Source organism: Physeter macrocephalus, chromosome 17 (assembly GCF_002837175.3).
Source record: "Physeter macrocephalus isolate SW-GA chromosome 17, ASM283717v5, whole genome shotgun sequence".
NCBI lineage: Eukaryota > Metazoa > Chordata > Mammalia > Artiodactyla > Physeteridae > Physeter > Physeter macrocephalus.
The window spans coordinates 30,449,385-30,469,849 of record NC_041230.1 but is presented as its reverse complement, the minus strand read 5'-3'; the positions used below and the strand labels follow the sequence as shown (position 1 = coordinate 30,469,849).

Sequence of the window (20,465 nt, the reverse complement as noted above, 5' to 3'; positions counted from 1 at the left end):
GGTAAATTAACTTTCTCAAATCCACATGGCTTGCCAAAAGGAGTGTACTCAAAGCAATTCCACTGGTTTAAAGTTCATCCAAAATACTATTAGCTTGGAGTCCAAGTTTGAACTGTCAAGGGGAATATATACAATGGTAATTTCAGATCATTATCATGGCATTCCAATGCAAATGGCCACAATTTAATTCATTATCTCTGACATTACATCCTTATTTTGTTACCAACTGGTGACTGACATTTCCAGGGCTACAAGAAGCAAATGCTAATTAGACCACGGTGTACTCTTACCCTTTCTTCTTTTGCTGCACTTTTCCATATTTGAGGAGACATGCCATGCCGGAGGCTACTTCTGACCAGATGTGGCCCTTGACACTCCTTCTCCAGGCCACCATCCCTAGGATAAAATGAAGCTCCTGTGAATTTCCAGTTCTGTGCATTGTGCCTCTGAAATGGAGCCTATGTAATGGAATGACCCCTTCTTTAAATCACCTGCCCAACCTAATTTAGGAAGTCTAAAGCACTCCAGGGTGACAGAGCACAGACGTTAACATGCAAACAAACTGCCACGAAAGTTCAAATTTGCATTTAGACTGGACAAAAGGGAAAGAAATGGCTTTCTATGCTGTTCCTTGCATCATCAGAGTTTCACAAATTACTAATCTCTGAAATGATGCCAGAAGGGAACTTCCTCTGATCCTCTCATTCATGCTTAGGTAGACTCAATTCATCTCTGAAAAGCATACCTTTTCACTCTCAACATGAGATGAGAAAGAGCTGTAAAATCTCAAACAGCTCCAGTGAAATGTTTAATGTGCTCAAATGAAAGCCATTAGTAAGTACAAAATTGAAGCTCCTCAGATCTTTGGGCTACAGACTCAAGGAAAAGACATAAAACATCGATTTTCTTTTCATTTCCCTGATATGTCACAATAATTCTGCCTTCGAGACAATGTCTGTCTCCAGAAGCTCTGTGAAAATGTTATTTATTCTCTCATTATTTAGCTGCAATAATAATGATAGATGATCATTATAGGCCAGGTCCCCAGTAATTGGCTTTGCATACTTTAATCTTCAAAACAACCCATGTGGGTATAGCTCAGGGGTAGAGCATTTGACTGCAAAACAACCCTGCAAGATATGAACTGAGTTATCAATGAGGAAGAGGAGTCTGGCCAATGCAAATGGAAATAGTAACTCTAGTTAGGCAGGGTGATGGGTACCTTTTATTGACTGTTTTCTCTTTTCTGCATCACTATGCACTTCTCTACCTGTTTCCTTCACTTCCCAAGCCAACTCTTTTCTTTCGAATCCTTATTAGGGTCTGGTTCTGGGGAACCCCAATTAAGACAACAGAAGGGGGTATGATCCTGAAATCAAAAATTTACCTTCCTGGTGTGTTGCATGTGGAATGAATAAATAAACTATTCCAGTATCACTTGAGCAAAAAAGTAGGTGTAGTAATCAAGGATAAGGAATTTAAAAATGAATAGATTTGAAATGTTTTTCTCTATACTGATATTCAGAGCTGGGCTAGAAGATTTTATCCTTTAATATGATTGATACATATATAATTTAATTATTCAATTATAATTTATAGTTTCAAGCACATTTACATAGTTACAATTAGGTAGGTATACCTGACTTGGAATTATGCTTTAGAAAGTTGGCATACAGAAAGCCACTGCTGTACTTAAAATGCCTAACCCTGAATGCAGCCCTCAAAAGCATGAGCTTGGGCCCCCCCAAAAAGAAAGCACTTCTCAATAACAACTTTCCAAAACTCATTTTCCTCATTCATCATCTAATCATTAATAAATTTCACTTGAATAACTGTACATTTCAGACTGAGAGAAAAATGAGGTTTCATGTGTCACATGTGCCATTGCTACCCTACTTCTAAAAACTAAGTGTCCTGCTGAAAAAGTATGTGCCCTGGGGCCCAAGACTAATCGAAATTTCAAGGCCTGTTTTATGTTTGCAAGTTAATCTTTCTTTGTCCTCCATCTCATCCAGCAAATACAATATCATAATAACACAACTCATCTCTGTGTTTTTGAACTTGGCTTTGGATTGGGGATCATTGTGTCTTTGCCTTCAGATGTCTCACTTTGATGTATCTATTTCAAAGGGAGAGATAAAATCCAAAGTTCATCCTCACAATGGGACATCTTTTAAAGCCAAAGAGAAATGTTGGTCCTCTTTGTGGCACACAGCAGCCTGGATTCACTTTGAGATCCTCACTTGAAAGTCCCTGGGCAAGTGCAAAACGGCTTTAGTGATTTATCTTGCTACTGTGAGAACAGAATCGCTGTAGCTACCTCCATTGCACAAGTGGGCAGACAGAAGTTGTGGGAGTGAAGCAGGGAGAAGACCTCGGGGAAATAGGTTTTCTCATTGCCTCTTCCTAATTACTATCCATGTAGCTAAGCTCTTCAGCACTAATGGCTCCACTGGGTATAAATAGCATCTATATATATCTTTGGAAGTATAAATCTGGGCTGGAGGAAGGAGGAATCTGTTCAAACCCGCATTCTTATCTCTCTTTTACTCTCTCTCTTTCTCCCTCTGAACTCAACTCCAATCATATCAAAGAAAAAAGAGTCTTTTGTATATTTCACCATTAGCCATAGCACATTTCACTTTCTAAAACTGTTTTCGATTGGTCCTTTCAATTTGCCATTCTATTTGACTCTTAAATTTCCCATAATTTTGAAGAAATCTCTTTCTAAATTCATTTCCTCCACCTTCAAATTCTGATAGATTGCAATTTCCACAGGGATGTATAAATTCTTATTTTCTTTATATCCTCAGTGCCTAAAACAAAGTCTAGAATATATTATTCAACCAATCCATGTTTATTGAGTGAATAAGTGAAGAAATAACCAAATGAAATTTTAATCATTTACTCTTCTTTAAATCCTCCTCCTTTCTCTAAGCATGCTCATAGCTGTGCTACCTTGTAAAAAAAGTGTAATGTTTTTACATGCTGTACCCTCTGAAATAAATTCGTCAGTTTCAAAGCACAAGATGGCATATCCCTTCCTACCCCCTTCCCTAGTGGGAGCAATTTTATAACCAAAGAAATGGATCAAATTACCAGTCTTTAAAAGTTAAGGAGTGTTATCTCAGCCAAAGCTAAATACAGAGGCTGTCCCCCTCTACTCCATGCTCACTCTTACCTTCTTTGGATGATATATCATGTCAATACCCTGATACTGCTATGGTTTCCACTGGGAGAATCTCAACTGAGGTTTTAATGGAGGCAGTGGCATAACTGAGCATAAGTAGAATCTTAGATCACTAGTGGGCTAATATTTTACTGGCAATTTACAAAATATTTTCTGAGTGCTAAACCTGCAAGGATTACACTAGACATTCTAAAGGATTTTTTAAAATCATATAGCAATTCAACACTCAACAAACTAAGATTCTAGAAAAAATAAGACATGTGGGTGTGGATAAATGTCCATAATTCATGGGTGGAAATTATTTATCTCATAAAAAGATTCAAAATGAAGTACTATTGGGAAAGGGATTTCACTGGATCACAGAGAGCTTCAAACAGGGGGTGGCATTTTAACAAAGCCTTAAAGGAATGAATTAATATGTGAACACTTTGCAGTGGTATGCTCTTAAACAAATAATAAATTAAAAGCCCTGATTTGTTGCATTTGGCAATTTCCATGTTATAAATACCCCAACCATGGCCACCAACCAGCTCTCAAAATTCCTGAAAAGCTTATAATTATCTCTCATGAGCCAGCTCCAACACACCACTGTTTGATAAATTTCAACTTAGGCAACCCCTGTTATGAATTTAAATGCTGTATATGAAATTGAAAAGATCCAGTTGTCCCCATATTGAAGGACATGTTGCAATGAAGGAAAAGTGGTTAAGGGAAGAGAACTAGACAGGCTTTGAAGCACTTTTAGCTGACTCCAGTTCAAAGAGTCATGATTACACCCAGGAAAATTATCCCCATCTCTGAGTAGCTCTGAGTCTTGCCAATGTGAAGACGTACTGGCAGTTTGACTTAATCAGAGTATTTCATTAAAAATTTGATCATATGTCTTCATATTCCAAATCTAGGAGTTCTATTTATGATGATAATGGATTTAGGAATAGTAAATCTATAGAACTCCTTCTATAAAGATTTTTTTAATCTTTATAGTCATGAAATGAAGAATTTAAAAAAATGTTTATAGCCATGAACGGAAGAATGAAGTTAAAACAGAAGAGGTCTGAGTATTTCTCTGTGAAACCCAAGTTGGCTGGAAGTCGGGGTTTCTCTGGGCAATTGCCTGATGATGGGAGAGAATTTGGCAAAGGTAACCCAGGATTCTGGATATGCTTGTGTTTTGTTTACTGAGCCCAGGGGTTTATTTCTCAAATGAATTCCTTTTTAATTTTGATGGTAGTAATCATGAAAATCCTCCTGGTAATAAGCTCTGTGAAGGTTCCTTGGCAAAATGGCCTATAAATATTGGCCATATGCCACATTTCAATATTTTGGTTTGAAACGCAGCAACCCAAAGCTCAGGAAGCGTTTTCAGAAAAGACCCATTGTTCTGGCCCTCAGCTGGAATCCTGAACAACAGGATCCATATACTGTCTTGCTGCCATCATTCTGGGCATGAGTAGAAGACACCTCCCTAGTCACATTGCTTAGCGTCCAGCCTCCAAAATGAGCAGAGATCTGTAAAAAGTGCTTCTTTATTGGGTGAGAGGGTGGACTATTTGGACACCAAGCTCTTTCATCAATCGTTAATTTTATAGATCTAAGAGCCATTCAGTTCTGAACTCCAAAGAAGGAAAAAGGTATGACAGTGGGCAAACTAGAAGCATGGCTTCTAAGCATGAATTGGTCACTAACTCATGAAGGTGTTGGATTACCCAACCACTACACTTCCTTCCAACTCCACAAATCTACGAATCTACTGTCAAGAGCATTCTAAACTTTTCTTTCAGCATTGGGCTCTATCTAAAAGACAGATAAACTACATTCATTCAATACCATTTAAGAAACATTGATTGTCTTCCGCCCGGTACCTACTAAATTTGACATGACGGAATCAAGAATTAAAGAGAAAGGACCTCTGCATGAAGCTGATCACAGTTGATAGGAAAACTACAATTGAAAAGACAACTGAAATATATTCTGTTGGTACAAAGATCCCACCACCATTCCCTCAAATGAGATATAATCTCCTAATGGATATCGCTTATATGTGGAATCTAAAAAAATGGTACAAATGCACTTATTTACAAAACAGAAATAGAGTTACAGATGTAGAGAACAATCTTATGGTTACCAGGAGGGAAAGGGCGGGGCAGGATAAATGGAAGGTTGGGATCGACATATACACACTACTATATATAAAAGAGATAACTAATAAAGACCTACTGTATAGCACGGGGAACTCTACTTAATACTCTGTAATGACCTACATGGGAAAAGAATCTAAAAAAGAGTGGATATATGTATATGTATAACTGATTCACTCTGCTGTATACCTGAAACTAATACAACATTGTAAATCAACTATACTCCAATAATTTTTTTTAATCTCCTAATGGTCATTAGAATTACATAATAATTAGGACACTTAAAGATATATCAGGTCAGCCTAGTCACCCCTTAGATTTGCCCTGGACAGCAGAGCAGGCTATGCTAAACGATACAGGTTTGCCAAACCACCCTGGAGGGTTCATTTCAGCCGACCTCATCTTTGTTGATTCACTAAGGTACCTTCATTGTTACCCCTGTCATCACCATAGGCCTCAGGATCAAGTAGAAAGGGTTTTATTCCCAGCTTTGCCACTTAACTAACATTGAGATATGGCACAGTTGGCACTTACGCATCAGTTTCCTAACTGCCTAAAGCGGGATATATTTTACTTCTCATCACAGGCTCAAAAGCAATGTCTATAAAAAGGCCACTCAATAAATGTGACCAATTATTCATTTTAGTATTATGTTACATATTCATGCATAGCATAGACCCTCTGCTTGGTTTTACGTGTTTCATAATATTTGAATGAGGCAGGGTTGAGCAGGTGTGTTCAAGAGAATATTCTTCCATCATTCTCACTGGATCTTTAAAATATTCATAAATTATGATGTTATCTTTAATTTTTCCTTTCTTATCAAGGCTGTTGCAGGGGTATCAATTCTACTTTAATCTTCTCTTCCCTCTCTGTCTCAAATTATGAATGCCACTGTATTCTAAAACACTGTCATAATTACCATTAAGAAGATTCATTCAGGTATCTATGGAAACAGAGAAAAAGAAATCAAATTTAGTCATGTCAGATGGGGTGTCAAGGAAGGCATTTAGAAAAGAGCAACAGCCTTTGAGTTAGTTGTGAAATATGAGTGAGCACTAGAGAGGAAACAAAAGAGGGGCTCAGGTGTGATGCAAAGGCACTGAGACTCATGAAAGCTCATGCTGCCTCTGGCAGCTCACTCCATCCCGATGAAGAATGCAGTACAAAAGGATGTCAGCTGAGACTGGCAATAGTTGAGGATCACATTTGAAGGAGCCCTGAACACTATGCTAAAGTATTTGAATATAATTTATCTAGAAAGCAAGAGTGGAGTGAGTCCCTGAAGGGTTGAGGCAGGTGGCCTACATGATCAGATTTACATTTTTAAGAGTCACAAGGGAAACAGCATTGGGGATGGACTAGAGGAACAACAGACTGAAAGTAGGGAACTGCAAACTAGGAAGCCCTGCTATTCTATACTTGGCCTTATTCACTAATATCTTGCAATTTTTATTAATCAACACTCATGAAATGACAGATAAATGACAACATTTTCTCAATTAAGTGGGAGTGGGAGTGGGTGGGTAGGGGAGGGTGAGAGAAGAGTAAGGCGTGATTGGAAAAAACTTGCCATCTATTGCCCTACTAATTGGAGGTTCATGTCTTGCTAGTTTCATGAATGCTTCCCATTTGAGAATAAATCTAAGGCATGATTCATCCCTAATTATCAGAGACAGAGAAAAACAAACATAAACCAAATACCTCATTTGAATTGTTTATTTCTTTTAACAACCTGAAGATTATAGCCACAGGTTCTTCACCAACTTATAGGAAAGTAAACACAATAAATAGACAGGTGAAGACGACTCATCTAGGGGGTATTGTGAAAACAATCTAAACAATGAGTGTTCTGGAGACATTTGATATGCACACATCTGCATTATCTAATCAGCACCACACAATCAGCTTTCAGTAGTACTAAAGGCAAATATCTGAAGCTCTCTCCCACTGTTCAGACTGTATGTAGACTGCCATGAAAACCCCAACATATGGGAGATGGTTTTATATAAAGGGGACATGGCTTTAGTATTTAAAGAATGTGATGTAAATGAGTGCTTACATATACTGTTATGTGATTTTAAAATTACTGAAATATAAAATAATTATAATATTAATGATATGCATATCCTGATTATTTTACATTATCTAATGATGAGTATTTACTATGTACCAGGCACTGGGAATAGTACTTTGCACTCATTATATCATTTGATATTTAAAGTGGTACCATAATTCCCATTATACAGATGAGGAAACTAAAGACAGAGGAATTGTCCAAAATCATCTTTGTTAGTTGGAAAAAGACAGAACATGAGTTTGAGTCCAGGTATCTATGACACTACAGGTCATACTCTTAACTGCTGTTAAATACTGCCCTGGATATGGGACTCTACACAGCCTGGATCCACTTAGCTTTCAAGCAAATCCTTGTGCAAACCTCTCTCCTTTCAAGGAGGTCACACATTTTATTCTTTGCTAATTCTATGTAATAAATTCCTCCTGGAGTTCCCTTGTTCTTTCTTCATTCATTTGGTGATCCTCTCTTACTCCTTTTTCAACATTTAGTTCAGGTTTTATCTCAACCTGAGATAGTTCAGGACTCATCTCAAAACCATGAGTCCTTTCTAAAGAATAAATAAATAAATAAATAAATAAATAAACTAATTAATCAAATTATACTCCTCCACTTCTCAAAGCATGAGTTAAATAATTATGCTCTTCCACTTCTCAAAGCATGAGTTAAATCACAGACATAATGCCTATGATCTGAATAAATATATATAGGTATAGAAATTAAATTTGTATGCTTAATAACATAATTAAAAATATTAATAGATATTCCAACCATATTACTTAAATTCAAATTGTATGAGGAGTTTACAGCTAAAAGTTGTATTCTAAGAGTTAGTATTTCACTGAATAACCAATAGGTCATTGAAGAAATCAAAGGAGAGGTTTACCTGAAGAAACAAGAAAATATCCCAAACAAACAATCTAACACCTAAAGGAACTAGGAAAAGAACAACAACAACAATAACAAAAAAGCCTAAAATTAGTAGAAGGAAGGAAATAATAGAGATCGGAGAGGAAGTAAATGAAATAGAGACTAAAAAACAATAGAAAAGATCAGTGAAACTAAGAGCTTATTCTTTGAAAAGATAAACAAAATTGACAAACCTTTAGCTAGACTAACCAAGCAAAAAAAAAAGAGAGGACTCACATAAATAAAATCAGAAATGAAAGAGAAGTAAAATTGATACCACAGAAATCAAGGCATCATAAAAGACTACTACAAATAATTATACGCCAACAAATTGGACAACCTACAAGAAATGGATAAACTCTAGAAACATACAATCTTCTAAGACTAAATAATGGAGAAACAGAAAATCTGAATAAACTGATTACTAGAAGGGAGATTGAAACAGTAATCAAAAATCACTCAACAAAAAAAGCCCAGGACAAGATGGCTTCATTGGCAAATTCTACAAAATATTCAAAGCAAATTTAACACCTATATTCTCAAATTCTTCCAAAAAACTGAAGAGAAGGAAAACCTTCCAAACACATTTTACAAAGCTAGCATTACCCTGATACAAAAATGGGACAAGAACACCGCAGAAAAAGAAAATTGGAGGTCAAAATCTTCGATGAACAAAGATGCAAAAATCCTTAACAAAATATTAGCAAACTGAATCTAACAATACATTAAAATGATCATTCACCATGATCAAGTGGGATTTAGTCCAGGTATACAAGGATGGTTCAATATCTGCAAATTAATCAATGTGATACATCACATTAACAAAACAAAGAATAAAAATCACATGATCATCTCAATAGACACAGAAAAAGCATTTGAAAAATTTCAACATCCATTTATGATAAAAACTCCCAACAAAGTAAGTATAGAGGGAACATGGCTCAATAAAGGCCATATATGACATCATATGAAACATCATATGAAATGGCGAAAAGCTGAAAGCATTTCCTCTAAGATCGGAAATGAGACAAGGATACCCACTCTCTCCACTTTTATTCAATATAGCATTGGAAGTCCTAGCCAAAACAGTAAAACAAGAAAAAGTAATAAAAGCCATCCAAATAGAAAGGAAGGAAGGAAGGAGGGAAGGAAGAAAAAAGAAAGAAAGAAAGAAAGAAAGAAAAAGAAAGAAAGATGTAAAACTGTCACTATTTGCAGATGACATGATATTACATATACAGTACCCTAAAGACACCACCAAAAAACTGTTAGAGCTAATAAATGAATTCAGTAAAGTTGCAAGATAAATATATAGAAACTATAGCATTTCTATACACTAATAATGAACTATCAGAAAGAGCAATTAAGATACAATCTCATTTACAACTGCATCAAAAATAATAAGATACCTCGGGATAAATCTAACCAAGGAAGTAAAAGACCTATATACTGAAAACTATAAGATATTGATGAAAGAAATTGAAGAAGACACATATAAATGGAAAGATATTCTGTGTTCATGGATTGGAAGAATTAATATGGTTAAAATGTCCATACTACCCAAAGCAATCTACAAATTCAATACAATCCCTATCAAAATTCCAAGGCATTTTTCACAGAACTAAAACAAATAATTCTAAAATTTATATGGAACCACAAAAGATCCCAAATATCCAAAACAATGTTGAAAAAGAAGAAGAAAGCTAGAGGTATCACACTCACTGATTTCAAATTATACTACAAAACTACAGTAACCAAAACAGTACGGTACCGGCACAAAAACAGACACAAAGATCAATGGAACAGAATTGAGAGCCCAGAAAACAACTGACATATACATTAACAATTTACAACAGAGGAGCAAAGAAATACAATGGAGAAAGGATAGTCTCTTCAGTAGATGGTGCTGGGAAAGCTGAACAGCCAAATGCAAAAGATTTAAACTAGACCACTATCTTACACTACACATAAAAATTAACTCAAGGGGATTAAAGACTTGCATGTAAGACCTGAAACCATAAAATTCCTAGAAGAAAACATAGGTGGTAACCTCAATAACATCTGTGTTAGCAATGTTTTTGTGAATGACTTCAAAGGCAAGATCAAATGGGACTATATCAAACTAAAAAGCTTCTGCACAGTAAAGGAAATAATCATCAAAATGTAAAGGCAATCTACTGCATTGGAGAAGATATTTGCAAATCATACATCTGATAAAGAGTTAATAGCCAAAATATATGAAGAATTCATGCAACTCAACAACAAAAATATAAACAACCCAATTTAAAAATGAGCAGTGGATTTGAATAGGCATTTTTCAAAGAAGACATACAGATGGCCAGCAGACACACAAAAAGATGTTCAACATCACTAACTACCAGGGAAATGCAAATCAAAACCACATTGAGCTATCACCTCACACCTGTTAGAATGGCCATAATTAAAAACACAAAAAATAAGAACTGTTGGAGAAGATGTAGAAAAAAGGGAGCCCTGTTGGTGGGAGTGTAAATACACTGTTGGTGGGAGTGTAAATTGGTGCAGCCACTATGGAAAAATGGTATGGAGATTACTCCAAAAATTAAGAATAGAACTATTACATACCCAGCTATTCTACTTCTAGGTATTCATCCAAAGAACACAAAAACACTAATTCAAAAAGATATATGAAACGCTAAATTCATTGCAGCATTATTTACAATTAGTCAAGATATTGAAACAATCTAAGTATCCATTGATGGATGAATGGATAAAGAAGATGTGCTACATATACACAATGGATTACCACTCAGCCATAAAAAAAGAATAAAATTCTGCCGTCTAACAACATGGATGAACCTTGAGGGTATTATGCTAAGTGAAATAAGTTGGACAAAGAAAACAAATACTAAATGATTTCACTCATATGGGGAATCTAAAACAAAAAACAAAAACAAAAAACCAATTAACCAATGAAATAAAACAAAAATAAACTCACAGATACAGAGATCAGATTAGTTGTTACCAGAGGGAAAGGGGTCAACTGTATGGTGATGGATAGTAATTAGACTTGTGACGGTTATCATTTTTTACTGCATACAAATGTTGAATTATAATGCTGTACACTTATACACTGCCAAATGTAAAATAGATAGCTAGTGGGAAGCAGCCGCATAGCACAGGGAGATCAGCTCTGTGCTTTGTGACCATCTAGAGGGGTGGGATAGGGAGGGTGGGAGGGAGGGAGACGCAAGAGGGAAGAGATATGGGAACATATGTATATGTATAACTGATTCACTTTGTTGTAAAGGAGAAACTAACACACTATTGTAAAACAGTTATACTCCAATAAAGATGTTAAAAAAAATAATGCTGTACACTTGAAACTTATATAATAAAAATTAAGTAAAATAAAATAAAGCAGGCAAGACTGAAAGACCTACATTGGAGCAGAGAATGAGCCAGTACTGCTATTGATTAAATTAGATTTGGAACCAGGGGGAGAAAAGTTAGTATTTGCAGTCTGATGATTCAGAAATGTGAAAATCCACAGAATAACCAAAGATGGGTGAAAACAGTAAAATCACTCTTCCAGAGGAAACACTGGTTTTATTTTAGAATATCCTTCAAAACTTGGATATATCTTTTATCATTTAAGCCTGTTGTGTAAAGATGAGAAAAACATTCATATATTTCCATATGTTTTCGAGGACTGATCAACAAATATACTAGAGGAACCAAATATACTATATTGAAATGAGAATTGGCAATAAGCTGCTCAAATCCCACTTCAAGAAAAAACTCGTTGCCTGGGTGCAAGCAGTCTGATTAGGAGGCAGGCTCCAGCTCCTAGTTTCATCACAGTCCTATCAACTTTAGAGTCAAGGTCCTACTCTTCTGGGAGCATCCCCTGGCCAAAGCCTAAGCAAACTGGTAGTATAATGCCTAACCATTTCTAATCTCTGTTCCGGAGCTCCCCAAGGTTGCTCCCCAATATACATTTTGTACTATTTGCTCTGTCTTGTCCTGTTTCCCAAAGAACCCAACCTATAAATATTTGACAGACACACACACACACACACACACACACACACACACACGTACACACACGACAAGGAGACAGGAATGCTAAGATGGAGATCCAGGTTCTCACAACATAAATGCTATGGGGGATTGAAGAAAACTTTGACAGTTTCTGTCTTTATAAAAGCCCCACCCTAGGCCTCAAGAAATAGTCGAAATTCCATTCTTCATCCTATGCTCTCCTCCCCTCCATACAAGAGGCTGCTTTCCTTGTCCTCATCACAGCTAGAGATGCAGACAAAAATATTTCACTTTATTGTCCTGTGATGTGTTTACTTTGCCCTCAAATTCCTTGTCTGTATTAAAAACAAATACTAATGCCAAATTACTTTATGTAAAGTACCTAATTACTTCATGTTAAGTACCAAAAAACAGGCTGGCCTCTAGTATGCACTTAATACAAATTAGCTCCACATTTTCTTAGAGGAATTACTCTCATTTCTTCACTTAATGCCCAAATATTTCTCTTAAGTAATCATAACTTGTATAGTATTAAAGATATCATATTCTATACCTTCTCCTTCTAAATTCCAGGTATGTATGGGATCTATTTTGATAATATCTGTGACATATCTGATTTATAAATGAAATTGATACAAGTTAATGGGATCTATTTTGCTCACCAGAGCCCAATACTGAGTACTCACAAAAGCCTCCCAGCTTTTCTCTCTACCTCCAACTACTGGACATTAATCAAAAGGTTATCAATGGGCAGAAAGATGACTCTGCTCCTGCTCTAGGACAACTCTCATCTTTACTCCCTGCTGAATTAGGGTCCCCAAAGGATACAGTGTAACCCTGAAAGAGAAGTGATCTGAAGGATCAGTTATTTCCATTCATTTGTTCATTCCTCATGTCATTCATTCAACAAAAATATTTTGAGACTCTATACATGCCAGGCTAAGTAAAAAAGGGAAAGTTTTCTCCTTGACTCATCTCCTATTCTCACTCCCCAGTTGTAGTCGTTAAAGAAAGCCGATATGCTAGGAAACAGAAACAGATTCACAGACATAGAGAATAGACTTGTGGTTGCGAAGGGGGAGGAGGTGCGGGAAGGGAAGGATTGGGAATTTGGGATTAGCAGATGCAAACTAGTATATCGAGGATGTATAAAGAACAAGGTCCTACTGTATAGCACAGGGAACTATATTCAATATCTTGTGATAAACAATAATGGAAAAGAATATGAAAATATATATACACACATAACTGAATCACTTTGCTACACAGCAGAAATTCATAAAATATTGTAAATCAACTATACTTCAATAAAATTTCTATTAAAAAGGAAGGTGATATGTACATGTGCCTGTACATGTACATGTGCGTGAATGTCTGTATATACGTGTACATACATGTGCAAAAAAGAAGGATCTATATACTTTTTACAATCAAGAATATATTACAAATGTTTTACTTAATTCAGTTGTACAGCATTTCAGGTAGATTTTATTTCTCATCTCCGTCCCCCAAACCTCTCCTCTCACTCAACCTGACACTTTTGTCTGTACTAGTTTTTTCTTTGTATTAGCCTTCTATTTCCCCTTTTGGCCAAAGAATCAAGAAATCATTACCTTAAGGGTAGTTATGCCAAAGAGAGAGAGAATATCAAATAGTCATCTTTGCTATGTCCTTAGAGTTTTCTTTTTTTAATCTGTATCTGAAGTTCAACTTCTGTTCCTAGATTTTTCGCTTCAATTATACTCTTGGGGCGCGAAATCATAATGTCATCTCTCATAAGCACCTCATATGACTTCCAGAGCAGTAGAATTCGTCAGAAGGGCAAATCTGTATCCCCTCTTGACTCTCCACCTTTGCCCTGGCCATATTTCCACCTTCCCTGTTCTGAGGATGTGAGCAACAAAGCTGTCTTCACTCCTGAGCCGGCCAGTTCAGGCTATGCCTTGAAATTGCTGCTTGTCCTCATGTCAGCACAACTGCTCCCTGACAGTGGGGGCTGCCCTCTGATGGGGCACTGCAGAGAGTTTACAGCAGCCCTAACCTCAGCTCCTCAGCTGAAGCTCCACCTCCTCATGAACAAAGAAACATAAAATGAGAAATGAGGAAAAATAAAGTACTCCCTTTATTTTCTTTTCTGGGCCTTTGGAGCTTTGCTGAAACATTTAAAAAAAAAAAAAGAACATGAAAGAGTATTGCTTTTAACTCTGAAAATATTCACCTTTTAACACAAGGACTCTGCCCTTGAACTTCAAAACTGTGTCCTGCCTAAAAGACCAAAGGGTTTCTAAGGTAGACTTGGGCTCATGGTTTCTGAGCACTTTTCCTGTTGATTTACCATTCTCATCTTTACAGTTTTTTCCTGTGTGATCTAGAGAATGGATTGAACTGAAATATAAGAAGCCCTTATAACAGATATTCAGAGGCATTTAAGAGGGAAACCCTCTGACACAGATCTGACATTCTCTCCATTTATATGATAGAGAAAACAAAGTACATAAAGGTAAGAAGGCTCTGTCAAGCTTGGCTTCCAGCCTACCCATCAGTGGGATAAAACTCAGGCTTTCTGGTTAGTTACAGATGTGTGGGAGTCTTCTTTTTTGGTTATTAGTGCTCAAGTATATTGTGAGGTTACTGGAGACAGGATCAGACTATGTAACATAAACTGTTAATAATCGATATCCTGAATATTAAATAAAAGATTATTTCTAAAACTAATGCAGTAAAAATATTACGATTATTGGCTTTAAAATATCTAGCCAAAAGAAGCAGGGTGATGGATGTTACCAGCCACCAAAAATATATTACTTAATATAGTTGAGGCCTGAAAACTACAGATTAACTATTGGTAAAATATAATAATCTCAGATTGATGATTGGTAATGAATCACTCATTTAAGTCAAGACATTCTAATACTTACCTAACTAAATAGACATTGATTTACAGCATCTAGAATAATGCAGAACTTATCCAGTCTTAAAATGTCTATTCTACCATGCCATTTCACAGCTGAGAGGCCTGACACCCAAATATATTTGAAGATTTGCTAGGTATCCTTGGGAAAATTTGAGACTTTACCTGGTAGCATTGTTCTGACACATCCACATGCCATCTTAAATAACTTTGTAATTCTATATATCTCCATAAAAGTATAATTATACAAATGTACATTGGAAATATAATAAACAACTTAAGAATAATTATATTGGGGGGGCTTCCCTGGTGGTGCAGTGGTTAAGAATCCGCCTGCCAATGCAGGAGACACGGGTTCGAGCCCTGCTCCGGGAAGATCCCACATGTCGCGGAGCAACTAAGCCCGTGCGCCACGACTACTGAGCCTGTGCCCTAGAGCCTTCGAGCCACAGCTACTGAAGCCTGCGTGCCTAGAGCCCGTGCTCCGCAACAACAGAAGCCACCGCAATGAGAACCCACGCAAAGCAACAAAGACCCAATGCAGCCATAAATAAATGATTTTTTTTTAAAAACTGTTTAAAAAACAATTATTATTATTATTATATTGGGGATAGCTTCAAGATGGTGGAGGAGTAAGACGTGGAGATCACCTTCCTCCCCACAAATACATCAAAAATACATATACATGAGGAACAGCTCCTATAGAACACCTACTAAACACTGGCAGAAGACCTCAGATTTCCCATAAGAGTCTCCAGCCAGGTGTCAGACCCACCTGAGCCTCTGAGGTGGGAAAGCCAAGTTCATGACACTGGTCCACCAGAGACCAGCCCCACTTAATATCAAATGGTGAAAGCTATCTCAGAGACCTTGGTCTCAATGCTAAGACCCAGCTCCACTCAACAACCAGCAAGCTACATTGGTGGACACCCTATGCCAAACAACTAGGAGGACAGGAACACAACCCCACATATTAGCAGAGAGGCTGCCGAAAATCATAATAAGTTCACAGACACCCAAAAAAACACCACCAGACGTGGTCCTGCCCACCAGAGAGACAAGATCCAGCCTCATCCACCAGCACAGGGGCACCAGTCCCCTCCACCTGGAAGCCTACACAATCCACTGAACCAACCTTACCCACTGGGAGCAGACACCAAAAACAATGGTAACTACAAACCTGCAGCCTGCAGAAAGGAGACCCCAAACACAGTAAAGTAAGCAAAATGAGAAGACAGAGAAATACAAAGGAGATGAAGGAACAAGGTAAAAAGCCACCAGACCAAACAAATGAAGAGGAAATAGGCAGTCTACCTGAAAAAGAATTCAGAGTAATGATAGTAAAGCTGATCCAAAAACTTGGAAATAGAATGGAGAAAACACAAGAAACGTTTAACAAGGACCTAGAAGAGCTAAAGAGCAAACAAACAATGATGAACAACACAATAAATGAAATTTAAAATTCTCTAGAAGGAATCAATGGCAGAATAACTGATGTAAAACAACGGATAAGTGACTGGGAAGATAAAATAGTGGAAATAGCTACTGCAGAGCAAAATAAGGAAAAAAGAATGAAAAGATTGAGGAGGGTCTCAGAGACCTCTGGGACAACATTAAACACACCAACATTCAAATTATAGGGGTCCCAGAAGAAGAAGAGAAAAAGAAAGGGACTGAGAAAATATTTGAAGAGATTATAGTTGAAAACTTTTCTAATATGGGAAAGGAAATAATCAATAAAGTCCACAAAGTGCAGAGAGTTCCATAAAGGATAAATCCAAAGAGACACACACAAGACACATATTAATCAAACTACTAAAAATTGAATAAAAAGAAAAAATATTAAAAGCAGCAAGGGAAAAACAACAAATAACATAAAAGGGAATCCCCATAAGGTTAAGAGCTGATCTTTGAGCAGAAACTCTGCAAGTCAGAAGGGAGTGGCAGGACATATTTAAAGTGATGAAAGGGAAAAATCTACAACCAAGATTACTCTACGCAGCAAGGATCTCATTCAGATTCAACGGAGAAATTAATACCTTTACAGACAAGCAAAAGCTAAGAGAATTCAGCACCACCAAGCCAGCTTTACAACAAATGCTAAAGCAACTTCTCTAGGCATGAAACACAAGAGAAAGAAAAGACCTACAAGAACAAACACAAAACAATTAAGAAAATGGTAAAAGGACCACACATAACTATAACTACCTTAAATGTAAATGGATTAAATGCTCCAACCAAACGACATAGACTGGCTGAATGGATACAAAAACAAGACCCATATATATGCTGTCTACAAGAGACCCACTTCAGACCTAGGGACACATACAGATTGAAAGTATCCAGGATAGATCATATCTTGGGTCATAATCTAGCCTTGGTAAATTTAAGAAAATTGAAATTGTATCAAGCATCTTTTCTGACCACAGTGCTAGGAGACTAGATATCAATTACAGGAAAAAATCTGTAAAAAATACAAACACATGGAGGTTAAACAATACACTACTAAATAATCAAGAGATCACTGAAGAAATCAAAGAGGAAATTTTAAAAATACCTAGAAACAAAAGACAATGAAAACACGATGACCCAAAACCTATGGGATGCAGCAAAAGCAGTTCTAAGAAGGAAGTTTATAGCAATACAATCCTACCTCAAGAAACAAGAAACATCTCAAATAAACAACGTAATCTTACACCTAAAGCAATTAGAGAAAGAAGAACAACAAAATCCCAAAGATAGAAGAAGGAAAGAAATCACAAAGATAAGATCAGAAATAAATGAAAAAGAAATGAAGGAAACGATAGCAAAGATCAATAATACTAAAACCTGGTTCTTTGAGAAGATAAACAAAATTGATAAACCACTAGCCAGACTCATCAAGATAAAAAGGGAGAAGACTCAAATCAACAGAATTAGAAATGCAAAAGGAGAAGTAACAACTGACACTGCCGACATACAAAGGCAGAAATACAAAGGATCATGAGAGAGTACTACAAGCAACTATAAACCAATAAAATGGACAACCTGGAAGAAATGGACAAATTCTTAGAAAAGCAAAACCTTTGAGTGAACCAGGAAGAAATAGAAAACATAAACAGACCAATCACAAACATCGAAATTGAAACTGTGATTATAAATCTTCCAACAAACAAAAGCCCAGAACCAGGTGGCTTCACAGGTGAATTCTATGAAACATTTAGAGAAGAGCTAACACCTATCCTTCTCAAACTTTTCCAAAATAGAGCAGAGGGAGGAACACTCCCAAACTCATTCTACGAGGCCACCATCACCCTGATACCAAAACCAGACAAAGATGTCACAAAAAAAGAACACTACAGGCCAATATCACTGATGAACATAGATGCAAAAATCCTCAGCAAAACACTAACAAAAAGAATCCAACAACACATTAAAAGGATCATACACCATGATGAAGTGAGGTTTATACCAAGAATGCAAGGATTCTTTGATATATGCAAATCAATCAATGTGATAAATCACATTAACAAATTAAAGGAGAAAAACCATATGATCATCTCAATAGACACAGAAAAAGCTTTTGACAAAATTCAACAGCCATGTATGATAAAAACCCTCCAGAAAGTAGGCATAGAGGGAACTTACCTCAACATAATAAAGGCCATAAATGACAAACCCACAGCCAACATCATTCTCAATGGTGAAAAACTGAAACCATTTCCACTAAGATCAGGAAAAGGACAAGGTTGCCCACTCTCACCACCTTATTCAACATAGTTTTGGAAGTTTAAGCCACAGGAATGAGAGGAGAAAAAGAAATAAAAGTAATTGAAATCAGAAAAGAAAATATAAAATTGTCACTGTTTACAGGTGACATGATGCTACACACAGAAAATCCAAAAGATGCTACCAGAAAACTACTAGAGCTAAACGATGAATTTGGTAAAGTAGCAGGATACAAAATGAATGCACAGAAATCTCTTGCACTCCTGTACACTAATGATGAAAAATCTGAAAGAGAAATTAAGGAAACACTCCCATTCACCACTGCAACAAAAAGAATAGTAAAAGAATGAAATTACAACACTCCCTAACACCATACACAAAAATAAACTCAAAATGCGTTAAAGACCTACATTTAAGGCCAGACACTATCAAACTCTTAGAGGAAAACATAGGCAGAACACTCTTTGACACAAATCACAGCAAGATCCTTTTTGATCCACCTTCTAGAAAAATGGAAATAAAAACAAAAATAAACAAATGGGACCTAATGAAACTTAAAAGCGTTCTCACAGCAAAGGAAACCATAAACAAGACAAAAAGAAAACCCTTAGAATAGGAGAAAATGTTTGCAAACGAATCAACTGCCAAAGGATTAATCTCCAAAATATACAACCAGCTCAGGCAGCTCAATATCAAAAAACCAAACAACCCAATCCAAAAATGGGCAGAAGACCTAAACAGACATTTCTCCAAAGAAGATATACAGATTGCCAAGAAGCACATGAAATGATGCTCAACATCACTAATCATTAGAGAAATGCAAATCAAAACTACAATGAGGTATCACACCTCACACTGTTCAGAATGGTCATCATCAAAATTTTTAGAGACATGGATGAATCTAGAGACTGTCATACAGAGTGAAGTAAGTCAGAAAGAGAAAAACAAATATCGTATATTAACGCATATATGTGGAACCTAGAAAAATGGTACAGATGAACCGGTTTTCGGGGCAGAACTTGAGACACAGATGTAGAGAACATATGTATGGACACCAAGGGGGAAAGGGGCGGGGGGTGGAGGTGGTGGTGTGATGAATTGGGAGATTGGGATTGACATATATATACACTAATATGTATAAAATGGATAACTAATAAGAACCTGTTGTATAAAAAAATAAAATTCAAAAATTCAAAAATAAATACGTCATGGGAATGTAAAAAAGAAGTATGAAAACCATGTTCTTACACTGTAAAACTGCTAGATGAATGTCATGATTTTTTTAATTTTTAAAATTGCTTTAAAAGTTCCACGTAAAAGTTGGAATACAATTGTTTTTCAAATGTGAAAAAAAAAATCTACAAACCATAAGTGCTGTAGAGGGTGTGGAGAAAAGGGAACCCTCTTGCACTGTTGGTGGGAATGTAAATTGATACAGCCACCATGGAGAACAGTATGGAGGTTCCTTAAAAAACTAAAAATAGAACTACCATATGACCCAGCAATCCT

The 20,465-nt window shown here is 36.5% G+C and overlaps 1 long non-coding RNA gene across 1 annotated transcript in view; it reads right to left on the bottom strand.

Annotated features, from left to right (window-relative positions):
• The window catches only part of LOC114484016 (uncharacterized), a 739,540-nt gene that overhangs the window by 558,054 nt on the left and 161,021 nt on the right, over nt 1–20,465 (bottom strand). Inside the window, exon 3 of the long non-coding RNA XR_008615544.1 lies at nt 291–396. This is a non-coding gene — a long non-coding RNA (uncharacterized lncRNA). The remainder of the gene's footprint in view (nt 1–290; nt 397–20,465) is intronic.